The 14,458-nt window shown below is 36.8% G+C and overlaps 1 pseudogene; it reads left to right on the top strand.

The window, feature by feature from the left end:
* LOC122274593 overlaps nt 1-14,458 on the top strand; it is a 49,981-nt pseudogene that overhangs the window by 2,181 nt on the left and 33,342 nt on the right.

The raw sequence follows: 14,458 nt of genomic DNA, 5'->3' as shown, positions 1-14,458 counted from the left end.
GCGAACACCTCGAACTGGATTATCCTTCTGGATTCTATCCAGTTCAGATCGGCTTCAGTTTCTTCAATACGACTTGCGTCTTTATCTCTTCAACTGATGCTTAGACTCTAAACATACTTAAGACTCTTGTTCACTCTTATCTTATAATACAAACAAGATGTGATAAGAGTTCCAATTCAAATACTTATTCTTATCGGATCACTAGAATCCAAATAGATTACATTTATGCCTAAGATCATACGCATATAATCCTAGCCAAACATAAATTACATTTACACAAACATGTAACAGAACCAGAACCATCGGATTCGAACCAGAAACAAAATCATAACAAAATCAGAATGTCATCCTAAAGGTTTTTTAGATGGCACATCATATCAAAATAGAATATTGAATAGATTCATATCATTTTCACAATGTTAACAACCATATTGCTGGTAAATTGGTTTATCACCAAAACAAAATCGCATACTAACTTCAAGAAATAATTAAACCTAATCCCACCTAAGAAATCAATTTCCTCATAGACTTGGGCTCATAAAAAACTAACACAAAATCATGCCTAGAGCACATGAACATCCAAACCCATTAGACCATAATACGCATAAATGGTCTGGAGGTAATTGCACACATTGACTAATGATAGAGGTAATTGCACACATTAACTTATGGTGACATTTACTACAATGGCACAATTACATACGGAGGCTTCTTAGACACTATGGTAGTTAATGAGTGATACATGCTTCGATTCCCTAAATACATACTGTTAATGTAAGTCAAGCTCCCTTAAATCAAGTAAAATCATATCAAGGCATGCATATCTTGCAGTAAATTCCTAGCAACTATCCTGGACAGTATATATAGTACAGCTGACTTCACTTTATTTCTTTCCTTTTTAGTTGCAGATATTATTTCTTTCCTTTTGAAAATATTTGGCCATTACTTGGCTGATTAATTTTGTGTACACTATATATATAAAATCATCTTCTTGGCTCTGGTAACATTGAAAAAGCCAGATCCTTCTTCAAACTTTCTTGGTATTAGAGCATTATTGCTCACGCTTGATCCTGCGGAAATGGCCTCTTCAAACACTACCACTCCAGTTGTTTTCAAACCACCAAATATAGCTCAACTCATATAAGTGAAAATGGATGGTGGAAATTATTTAAACTTGACCTCTTAGTTTTTACCAGCACTAAGAAGTTATGATCTCTTGGGCTTCGTGGATGGATTTGATCTGTGCCCGGAGAAATTTGCACTTGACACTCAAGGCAAACCATCAATTGAAATCAATCCTGCCTTCCTTCTCTGGAACAAGGACTAGTTCGTTCTTGGATTAATCAACTCCACACTTGCTAATCAAGTCCTACCATCTGTGTATGGTTTAAACTCGGCAACGTAAGTATGGAATACTTTGGCAAACAAATACATCTATCATGCTCGTTCTTGGGTTAGCCATTTGAAGCATATTTTACAAAACTTGCATCAAGGAGAACAAAGCTGCAATGAATTCTTGAACACTGCCAAGATGAGTGCCGATCAACTGGCTGCTGTTGGGCAGCCTGTTGGTGAAGAGGATTTGATCAACTACATTATAGGAGGTCTCAATCCTTCCTTTAATCCCTTTACTGTCTCTTGCTCTTTTGTTGTACAAGATAATATGATGAGCCTAGAAGATTTTCAATTAGAGCTCCTGTCTTATGAGATTCTTCTTGAGAATCAAACTCGGCATCATAGAACTATGGAGCAGCAGAATTTTGCTATGGTGGCAGCCTTTAGAAATCAATTTAGGAATGGTCTAAGGAAGTTTAAAAACAACAGCAAATTCCCTCCTAATCAGAATCAATTTCCATCGAAAACTACTCTTCTCTTGCATGTGTACCTTGTCAGATCTACGAAAGATCTAGCCATAATGCCTTAGACTACTATCACAGGATGGATTACAGCTATCAAGGGAGACATCCTCCCTCTCAACTTGCTGCCGTGGTGGCACATAAGTATGCACACCATGAAGACAACACATGGTTTCCTGATAGTGGAGCCAATTAGCATATCACGAATGACTTGGAAAATCTCACTCTTAAGGAGACTTATGGTGGAACTAAAACGGTAACTGTGGGTAAGGGTAATGGTCTTATAATCCAAAACACAGGTTCCTTCTCTCTAAACACTCCACAAACAAATTTACTCTTTAACCATGTTTTACATTGTCCCGATGCCATGACCAACCTTCTTTCCATAAACCAACTTTGTGTTGATAATGATTGTTTTTTCATTATAATGGATTCCTATTTCTTTGTTAAGGACAACAAAACAAGAACCACCCTGCTGGAGGGTTTGAGTAGAGACAGCCTCTAACCTATGCATCTCAACAAAAATACCATAAAAAGGTGTCGTGCACAAGTAGCTCTTTTTGGTGTTAAAACTAGGACATCCTTTAGCTCAAATTACTAAGTGTGTCATAGATTCCTTCAAGCTTCCTCTTCAAGGGTCGGCCTCTCAAGAATATCTTTGTTGTGCTTGCCAGTTAGGAAAAGCAAAAAAACTTCCTTTCAATGATTCTAATAGAGTGTCTCTAGTACCTTTGGAAATTATTCATTCCGATGTATGCGTATCACCTATTAAATCTCAAGGTGGTTGTCTTTATTATGTAATTTTTATGGACGACTACTCTCGATTTACATGGTTGTAGCCTATTTCTCATAAATCATATGTTTATTCTTGCTTTGTTAAATTCAAGCTTTTAGTTGAAAATTTGTTCTCATGCAAGATTAAACAATTCCAACCTAACAATGGTGGTGAATTAACATCCAATCAATTTTTCTCTTTTCTAAATTCAAATGGGATTCACCATCGGTTGACTTGTCCCTATACATCACAACAAAATGGAATTGTTGAGCGTAAACATCGACATATCATGGAGATTGGCCTCTCTCTTCTAGCTCAGTCTAATATCCCTTCCTCCTTTTGGGTTGATGCTTTCTCCACTACTATTCATCTCATCAACCGTCTTCGTACCCCTACTCTAAATTTTGAGTCAACCTACAGTAAGTTGTTTAAAAAACTGCCAGATTATTCCCAACTTAGGATGTTTGGGTGTGCATGTTATCCTTTGTTAAGAGCATATGCCGCAAATAAACTTGCCTTTAGAAGCAAACAATGTATATTTTTAGGTTATTCATCCAACTATAAGGGATATCGTTGTCTTGATCCAATATCAAAAAGAGTTTATTTGTCACGACATGTGGTATTTGATGAGCATTTATTTCCTACACAGAGAAAGATGGACGTCTCTCAACCCTCTAGCTCATCCCAACGTGATCCTCTTTATTTTCCCACAAGTCAAACTCTGCGTCTACCATCCTCACATTCGGCTGGCACAATCCTGTCTCCAATCATAGTAATCCGTTCCTCCATCTCTCAATTGCACCTTCCTTTTTCAAGCCAACATCTCATCGAAAATCCCTCACTCATAAATCACTCACAAATAAATAACTCACCTACCCCTCACTTACCTGTACCTCACTCACCAATAAATCACTTGCACATACCTCCCTTCACGTAAAATCAATCCATCGTACCTTACCCAAAATTAACTCACCTACCCCTCACCCAACCATAAATCCCTCCACTAAAAATCAATCCACCAAAAATCTATCTCCCCTCACTGAAACATCCTCTTCCATCCTTCCATCTTCGGATACAATCTCCCCTCAATCAAACTCTTCCCTCAATCTCAAGATTCCCTATCCTTCCACACTTTCCACACCTGACATTCCTCCCCCTGCATGCATGACCACTTGTTCCCAAACCGGCTGTCTATGCCCCAAATCTTTCCCTGATTACACTTCCTTTTATTCAACAAAACATCTACTTCTTGCTCTTAATACAACCATTTCCTTACCTGACCCCAAAACCTTTTCTCAAGCCATAACTTCTGATGAGTGGAGAAATGCCATGGACCAAGAATACGTTGCGTTGGTGAAAAATAATACTTGGACTCTTTGTCCATGTCCCACTGACCAAAATATTATTGATACTAAATGGGTGTGTAAAACTAAACAAAATGAGGATGGGTCTCTTGATCGTCACAAGGCTGATCGGTTGCTAAGGGTTTTGAACAAGTTCCCGGCATTGATTTCTTGGAGACTTTTAGCCCAATTATCAAACCTACCACTGTCCAGCTTGTATTGGCCATTGCTGTTGATTTTGGTTGGAACATTCATCAATTGGATTTTTCCAATGCATTCTTACATGGGACTATTGATGAGAAGGTGTATATTGAACAACCACATGACTATGTTGATCCCCACTTTCCTGATTATGTGTGCAAACTCAATAAGGCTCTCTATGGCCTTAAACAAACTCCGATAGCATGATTTAAACGGCTTTCTCAGTCTCTTGTTGATCTTGGTTTTGTTGGTTCTCATGTGGATCACTCTCTTTTCACTTTTCACCAAGGTGGTATTATCATTTACATTTCAATATATGTTGATGATATACTAATCACAGGTTCTAGTGATGCTTTCATTTCTTGTTTAATTACTATGCTTCAAACAGAGTTTGCCTTGAAGAATCTCGGTCCCCTTGCATTTTTTATTGGCATTCAAGTAGTTCGAGATGCTCATGGTCTTTATCTTCGTCAAAGCAAATACATCATTGATGTGTTTCGTCATGCTAAAATAGCCAAGCTCTATGCCTCCCCTTGTGTTGCAGGCAGCAAACTTTCCTCTCATTCTGGTGAACCTCTCCTTAATATCACCAAATATCAACAAATTGTAGGGGCTCTTCAATACTGCACTCTGACTCAGCCTGAGATTTCATGCTTGGTCAATCAATTATGCTAGCATCTCCATTCCACAACCACTGCACATTGGTCCTCTGCCAAGCATGTCTTACGGTATTTAAAGGGCACTATCGATCATGGATTATATTATACTCGGGGTTCTCTTCACTTATAGGCTTTAGTGATTCGGATTGGGCAAGTGATTTGGATGATCACTGATCTACTATGGGTTATCGTGTTTTTCTGGGTCCTTGTTTGGTCTCCTTGTGTGCCAAAAATCAATCCATTGTTTTCTAGTAAAGCACGGAAGCTGAGTACTGTGCTCTTGGCATAACTGTCCTTGAAGTTTAGTGGATTCGGATGGTTCTCAAAAACCTGTCCATTTCCTTAGTTTTTCCTCCTATTATTCATTGCGATAATCTTGGAGCTATTTCTTTAGCCTCTAATCTAGTTTTCCACACCCGTATGAAGCATGTTGAAGTTAATATTCATTTCATTCGGAAGAAAGTCCACAACAAGGATGTTGCTCTTCGTTTTATTTCCACTGTTGACCAGTTGGCAGACCTCTTTACCAAGGGACTTTCCTCCACTAATTTCTATTTTTTGTGAGACAAGCTCATGGTTTATGAGCCCCCTATTCACTTGCGGGGGGCTGTTAACTTAAGTCAAGCTCCCTTAAATCAAGTAAAATCAGATCAAGGCACGCATATCTTGCAGTGAATTCCTAGTAGCTATCCTAGACAGTATATATAGTACAACTGATTTCACTTTATTTTTTTCCTTTTTAGTTGTAGATATTATTTATTTCCTTTTGTAAATATTTGGCCATTACTTGCCTGATTAATTCTGTGTAAACTATATATATAAAATCATCTTCTCGGCTCTGGTAACATTGAAAAAGCTAGACCCTTCTTCAGACTTTCTCTTACCACTCAATGCTAGTGCTCTCCTTCTTTGTGCTGGTATAACACTTTACAGTCATATGAGATATTATGGGTTAGCAGAGCTAGGTAAACACATTGGGATTGTTGGACTAGATGGACTTGGTTATGTGGGTGTTAAATTTGCCAGGGCTTTTGGAGCAAAAGTGACTGTAATTAGAACCTCCACCAATAAGAAGGATGAAGCTTCAGAGCATCTTGGTGCTGACTCAATTCTTACATAGTCATGACCATGAACAAATGCATGTGAGTGTTAGCTAACAACATTTTTCTCTAGTTCTCCTCTTGAAAGTCTAATAATATTAGAGTGCAATTGTTAAAAATATTAAAATTGTATAGGCTGCCCAGAGTACGTTTGATGGTATACTAGATACCGTATTTGCTGTGCATTCCATTCTACCCTTAATTGGTCTATTAAAGTCTCATGGAAAGTTTCTTATATTGGGTGCATAAGAGAAGCTGCTTGAGCTACCAGTCTTCCTCTTCTTATGGGTAATTTCCTTTTAAGTCAGCCACTAACTTTTCCCTTTGTTATAACTTGAAATTCCATCTTGTTTATATATAGCTATAGAGATAATAAGACTTGCTTTAATAGGAAGAAAAATGGTTGCGGGGAGTGCCACTAAAGGATTGAAGGACACACAAGAGATGATAGATTTTGCTGCAAATCATAACATCATAGTAGGCATTGAGGTTATTCCAATAGGCTACCTTAACAAGGTAGTGGAGCCTCTTGCTAATGGTGATGTAAGATATAATACCGATTTGTCATTAACGTTGGAAACAGCTTGGCTTCTACCAACCATTGAAGAATACCTTGATCTACATGTGGAATAAGAAAACATTTTCCTATTTCTATCTTCTTAAACTTCTATTACAGTGTAATAAATCTAGTTGTTCTTGCATGAGATTTAAATAATTATTTTTTTAGTTTGTTTCTATAATATGGCGTTACATACTCTTTAATATGCTACATACGTTGAGTCATTAAATAAGTATAGGGTCCATAATTTATAAGTTCATCATAAGAATCAAAATTTGAGACCAACCAAAACAAAAAATTTTTCAAATATAATATATTAATTAGAAATAATGCTAAATGCGGTCCTAACTTGTACAAACCTTGCACATTTTCTTTAAAACATAGTTGGGTCCACATATGCATATTCTTTACAACCTACATATTACAAGACACTACAACAAAAATTCATTTTTGGGATGATTTGTTTTTGGGACGAAATGAAAATCATCTCGGAAAATGAGATGTAGGGACGAAATTCAAATTTCATTCCAAAAAGAAAAATGATGGAAGGTGTGTTCGAATGGTAGGGATGAAACATTTCGTCCCTAATAAAATAACCATTCGAACATAACAAAATAAAATGTTCGAACAAAATAAAATAAATATGCAAACGGATGTTATATATGGTTGAACGACAATTGATGCGTTAAGTTACAAAATTTAGCAAGACATTGACTTAGTGTTTGAACAACATAAAACAATGTTCAAACGTTAACATTAATCAATGTACAAACAGATATTATATATGATCGTATAGAAAATTGGTCGGCTAAGTCACTAAATTTTGAGGGAAATTGACTTATCGTTAATCAACAATGTTCGAACATAAAATACAAAGTTTGAACAATAATTTATTGTAGAAATATATATGGCGAGAATGGAGAAACGTTTGAATTGTATATATTCCGTTCGAATGGCGAAATTAATTTTATAAAAAATTTCAATTAAAGAATATATAATAGAAATCAACAATTAATTTAGGAAAAAAAAAAGATCATTCATAATTAAATTAATTTTACAAATACAAAATATTGCCTATAAAGAAAAGTAGAAAGATATAGAGATGGGCGTGTCTCAACTGACTTAACTCTTTAACGACATCTTCGACTACAGCTAGGTGTGTCTCTAGCTATGTTAGTCGAGTACTGATCATGACCTGAGTCATAGATATGACATCAATGTCTGTACATAAGTCAGAGATGTTAAATCCTCTTTGAAGCTTGGACAATAGAGCAGAGGGTGATTTAAATCCTCGTCCTCCATCTTACACCATCTACACATTGCCTCTGTCACCACCTTCTTAGGTTGGGAAATTTTCAAAGATGGTAAACTACTCTTGCATACCCTCTAAGCAAAAGTTTTTACTCTATTGTGAACCTGCAGCTTCCATATTTTACTCCACATTCTTCTATGCTCCTCTCTATATGACACTTCTCTAGGCTGCCTCTCATCACCAATGGACATAAATAATCTATAGGCATTCTTAACACAAAACTGTCCACTCTTCTCATGTTCCTAAACAATACTATCTGGTCTATTATCATAAGCTAGCATCATATTAAGAACCTCAAAAGCTTCCCTTGGAAGTAAGAATATTTGCATCTTCACCATATCCTACCTTTTTGTATGGCCATCTATCATGTCAGATACTTTCCAATTCAGCTGAGTTTGAGTAATTGAATCTAAACTGGGACTAGTTTATAATTAGGCAACCAATAGTCAAACTAAATGTTAATAGCCTTTCCATATTTTACCCTCCATCTGCGCCCTTGTAGTAATAAGCTCTTAGCTTCCCATATACCCCTCCACACATAAGAAGGTGTTGCTCCTAGCTTAGCCTCTCTGAAAATGGTAGAAGGGAAATACCTTGCTTTGTAAATCTTGTGAAGCAAAGAGTCTTCTACCTTAAGAATTAGCCATCCCTACTTTGCTAAGAGTGCCATATTAAAGGTCCTCAAATCCTTAAATCCCATACCCACATGAGCCTTTGAAACACACAATTTCCTCCAACTAACCCACCTTATCTTATTTTCCTCTTTCTTTGGCCCCTCCAAAATTTTTCTATTAAGCTCTCCAACTCAGTACACAAAGAACTGAAGTTTGAAACAACAAGTTGTGTAAGTGGGAATAGAGAGAGCTATAGCTTTGATAAGCACCTCTCTACCCCCTTGTGATAGAAGTTTCTTCTTCCACTCTTGTAGTTTTTGCCACACCTTATTCTTTAGCACAGAAAAAGCTTGATATTTCCCTCAACCCACCATGGGAGGGAGTTCCAAATATTTATCATAATTTTAGTGCTGCTGGACTCCCCAAAATTGCATGATCTCTGCTTGTTGACTAGGAGAGACATTTTTGCTAAATACCATGGAAGTCTTATCCCTGTTCACCATATGTCCAGAAGCTTTTTCATTTACCTCCAGCAGATGAAGAATATTCATATTGGTTTGTAAAGTGGCCTTGCAAAACAAGATACTATCATCTGCAAACATAAGATGGTTAACTTTTGGTGCACCCCTACACACATGAATCCCCTCCACTACATCTTTCATATCAGCATTCTGAAGAAGAGAAATAGGTCCCTCAGTACATAGAAGGAAAAGTTAAGGAGAAATGGGATCCCCTTGCCTTAAACCTCTAGAAGGATAGATTGCCCCATTCACTAGAATAGAAAATGAGATAGATTTCACACAATCCATTAACAACCAATCCACTTAGCTCCAAACCCCATTTTACTCAAACTGCTTTAAGAAAGTCCCACTTTATTCGATTGTAAGCCTTACTCATATCAAACTTAAGAGACATAAATCCCTTTCTTCCTTGCCTCTTTCTTCGAATAAAATGCATTAATTCATAAGCAATAAACATATTATCAGTTATTAACCTTCTAGGTACAAATGCACACTATGTAGAAGAAATCAGATTAGGAAGAACACCCTTTAGCTTGTTTGCTAGCACCTTTGATACCAACTTATACATGACATTATAAAGGCTGATAGGCCTAAAATTAAATGCCAACTAAACATTTTTCTTCTTAGGAATCAAAGTAACAAAAGTGTGATGTAACTGAGAAGGAAAACTGCCAGTGTTCAGAGCATGTAAAATAGCATGAGTAACATCCCTTCCAACAATAGACCAATATTTTTGATAGAATAAAGGAGCCATACCATTTGATCCAAGAGACTTTGTAGGATTCATTTCTTTCAAAGTTGCATCAACTTCTGCTGTAACAAAATCCATCTGGAGCTTTTGCTTCATCTCATTAGTAACTCTACCAACCAGATTGTCTAAAAATTGCAAACAACCCCTCTTAGTAGAAGCTGTAAATAGAGTATGAAAATAGTTGAGAGTCACTTCATCTCTTGCCACATCCACTTGCCAACTTCCAGTAGCATCCCTTATAACCTTAATCATGTTCTTAGCTTTTCTCTATGTAGCCTTATGATGGAAAAAATGGTATTTCTATCACCCTCAATCAACTATAAAGCCCTTGACCTTTGTCTCCACATGATTTCCCTCCTTTCCAACCATTTCTGAACCTTAGATCTAGCCCTTTTTAATTCCTCTCACCTATGATCCCTAAGATCTGAATCTTCAAGCATTTTTAGATGCAGCTTAGCCTTTCTTAGATTTTTTTGAACATGGCCAAAATTGTTTTTATTCCATCTTTCTAACTTTTCACCACAACTTTTGATCCATCTCATCAGCCCCTCCATTGTTCTCTCCCCAGAACTACCCACCCAAGATTCTCAATCACTGTTTTACAATTCTTATCCTTGACCCACATTTCCTAAAAATGAAATAGCCTCTTCCCTCTCCTCTAATATCTATGAAACTGCAACTGCAACTTAATTGGCACATGATCAGAATACGCCACACTACCATGACTTACACTAGCCATAATATACAAAGCCTTCCACTTTAGATTAACCAAACATCTATCCAGTCTCTTATTATACATTGATCAGGTTCCCTTTTATTACACCAAGTGAATGAATTGCCCTGAAAACCCAAGTTTAGTAGCTCACATTCATCAGTTACTTCACATTGATCAGGTTGACCATACACCCCAGTAAAGTACCAAGGTTCACAGGCAACAATAGAATCATGAATAGAGGCATGAATGTGACTTCTTGAAAAATTCATAATAACCATATTAACATCATTCCTCCACAAAAGAGCAATTCCTCTACTACTCCCCTCATTGCTTACTACCAAAGAGTTCTCATACCCCAACCTATACTTAAGTTTCTCTATAACGTTTTCATGTAATGTGGTCTCTTGTAAAAACAAGACCTTGGGACCTTCCTCTTTGACTAAATCAGAGAGAGCTTGAACTCTCAATGGGTTCCCAAGCCGATGGGAGATCCAACTAATAAGAATTGTTGGGTTTGACAAGGCTGTTCAATAGCCTCTACCGATATCACATTAGCATGATCAATGTCTTGACTCATACTCCCTAAAACATTTCCTGTATCTCCTTTGGCCACCTCTGTCAACTTAGTCCTCTTGCTTCCTTCATGAAGTAGAATAACACTACTACCGCCTTCTAAGGGATGTTTTTTTGCATAAGCTCACAAACTGAGTAATAGAACTCTTACTTGGATTACAAGCACGTTTTTCCAAGTATTTCAAAAGGACCTTCTATGTGGCAACACAGAAAGTTGATGGGCCGCACTTTCAGTATTAACTTGGGCTTGAGAAAACTTCTCATTCACCAGGCCCACCAAAACTTTTTCTACATTTACAACATTCACATTTCCGTTGAGCCCACCACCCTCTGAAATTTGAGTAACAGACATACCATAATCAAGTCTCTCCTATACTTCTTCAATCGCCTCCCTAACCTCATTTGAATTCAAAAGAACATCCACCTGATCTACTCCTTCAACATTGCCTAATATTCCACTACCTATAACTGAGTTCTCCAAAAAATCAGCACCATTACAATCTGAATTAAAAGCAACCTTATCTCTACCCTCCTCCACCACTTGCTTCCCCATCTCCAATGGGTTGCTCTTCACTGTCGAGCTATTCCCTGACTGAGAATAAACATGAAAGCAATGGCCTCCTACATTTGCATGAAGCCAACTTCCAAACTAGTTATTTTGATCCTCCTTAGAAGCAGATTTTTTACACTCTACTCCATCATGAATAGTTCTTCCACAATGTAGACAGAAATGCTGCATCTTTTCATATGTAATTGGAACCCAGGTTTCCACCCTTTCCAACTTAACAGTGCATCCCTTGGCCAGCTGCTTTTTCAAGTCCAATAATATTTTTACTCGTAGGAACATACCCCACCACACATCATCTGCATCCACCTTCACTTCCTCCACCACCCCTAAAGAATTTCCCAGCCTCAGACCAAACTCCTTTGACATCCCTACTAGAGGCAGATTATGGAACTGGATCCACAAGGTTGCCATATCAAAGGACATCTTACTCAATGGGGTATACCCATCAAACGCATTCATCACATACATGTTACCATCAAAACACCATGGCCTACCATTCTCCACCTGATTCTTATCTGCATGGGTAGCAAAAGTGATAATAAATATGTTCCTCCTCATTTCTATAAACGTAGCGGGTTTACTAAGCCTCCAAACCTTAGTGATAGTAGTTTCAACTATATCAGCCCATATCTTACTTATCAAACTATGCTCACCCTTCTGTATGACCTCTGGTATCCCCTCCCCCTCAATGTCAATAGCCTCACCTTCTTCCTCATTCAAGTGGAAATTCTCCCACATCTCCTAGAGTTCTTCCATTGTAAAATATCAAACTCATGCGTCAAAACTCTCAACACCACCTCTATTCTCTAGAGAGAAAATAGAGAGGAGACTTTTAGGATCTTAATATGTTTTGACAACTCACTTAACAAAGTACTTAACTTAAAATAGACGTATACAAAATCTAATGATGTAAAATTTAAAATATTCTCAAGAATAATATAGCACAATATATTAGATTTAAGAAAATCATATAGCACAATTGATTAGATTTAAGAAAATCATATAGCACAATTTATTAGATTTAAGAAAATCATATAGTATAATTGATTATATTTAAGAAAATCATATGGCACAATTGATTAACTTTAAAAAAATCATGTAGCACAATTAAATCATATAGCAAAAAAATAATACCTGAACAAGATGATTATTTTTTGTTTGATATATTATTGTATCAAGAATTTTTGTTATGTATTACTCTCGTGTCTTGTTTGTTGCATTGAAATAGACCTTAGACCCATTCGAGAGTTGTCAATCCCATTGAATGGTTAATTGATAACTTTTGAATTGTCCAAAGTGAACAGTTTGAGATTGTAAGATCATTCTCGCAAACTATATAATTGTATCTACTCGCATCCGACATTATGATTTTGGTAGATTCATCCCTTGTTGCTCTCCAGATATACTGTTTTGGCGATGGTGCATCAATGTGTTACTCATCGAGGCACACAACCAAATGAGTATATTTGGAGACATATAGGGAGATGCTACCAAAATTTTGTTGGATGTGACAAATAAGAGTTGATAGGTTGGCGACTATTATCTTACAATCCCGAACAAGATAGGACCAACTACTTGGTGAAAGGAAGAAATTACACAATATGTTAGATACATGCTTTCTTGTTTATGCCCACGCGACTGTTTGTAATAGGGTATTAGGCATGGATTAGAGTTGGATGTGAATAAATGATTGCTTGGGTGAGGATTACAATATATATGTTGAAGGTGTTAAGAAATTCATGGAGTTTGAATCCTATATATTTGATAGTGACAAGTGTATTAGATGCCCACGCCAACAATGCAAGAATTTGTGTTCTTATAAGATAGACTTGGTGAGAGAGCGTCTGTTTGTCAAAGGTAATGACTGTAGTTATATTGATTGGGTCTTACATGTTGAACCATATCTAACATCATTCGAGTCTCCACATGAAAAAGAAGACATCGATGGAGATGTACAGCTAGAGGCCGGTTGTTGGTGATGAATACGATGAGGATATGGAGCAAATGCTGGGTGATATTGGTGCAGGAATGTTTATGGATAAAGATGATACGGACACATCAAATTGAAATGATGCAGGCCATCATACTTTTGCACGCTTGTGGAATGATTCACAATATGAGTTATATTTAGGATGCAGAAGGCACAGTAAGTTGTCATTTACAGTTAGAATGCCTCACAAAATAACTATGTGCTGACTATCTATTAAGGCTATTAATATGTTACTTGAGCTGTTTAAAGAAGCATTTCCATCAGATAATATTTTACCTTGCAACTTCTATGAAGCAAAACAATTGAAACAAGGACTCGGGTTTGATTACAACGTAATACACACATGTAAGAAAGATTATATATTATTTTGGCGCAAGAGAATAAGCAATTGAATGAGTTTCCCATTTGCCATGAGTTAAGATGCACATTTGAAAAAAAAAAGTGCTACGAAAGGTTGTAGACCAGTTTCCATTGATACCTAGATTACAACGGTTATTTATGTTACATGCAACGGTTGTATACATGACATGGCACTCATAATCTAGGGTCAGGAATGATGGTGTTTTGTCATATCCTGCTCACTCTCAGGTTTTGATAGAATTTGATTTGCAACACTTATGGTTTGCTGAAGAACTTTGTAATGTGCGACTTGGGTTGGCAACAAATGAATTTAATTTATATGGGAACATGAGTACTAGTCATAGTACTTGGCTAGTTTTATTTATGCCGTATAAATTACGACCATGGAAGTATATGAAATATCCATATTTTATAATGAATTTGCTCATGCCAAGTTCGAGAGTATTGAAAAATGATATAGATGTACACTTACAGTAATTAATAACAGAATTGAATGATTTGTGGGAGAATGAGGTCCTAACATCAACACGCAAGTTGTTCAAGATGCTTGTTGCCATGTTA

The sequence above is a fragment of the Carya illinoinensis genome, chromosome 8, assembly GCF_018687715.1.
Source record: "Carya illinoinensis cultivar Pawnee chromosome 8, C.illinoinensisPawnee_v1, whole genome shotgun sequence".
NCBI lineage: Eukaryota > Viridiplantae > Streptophyta > Magnoliopsida > Fagales > Juglandaceae > Carya > Carya illinoinensis.
This window is presented reverse-complemented; position numbering and strand designations above follow the sequence as displayed.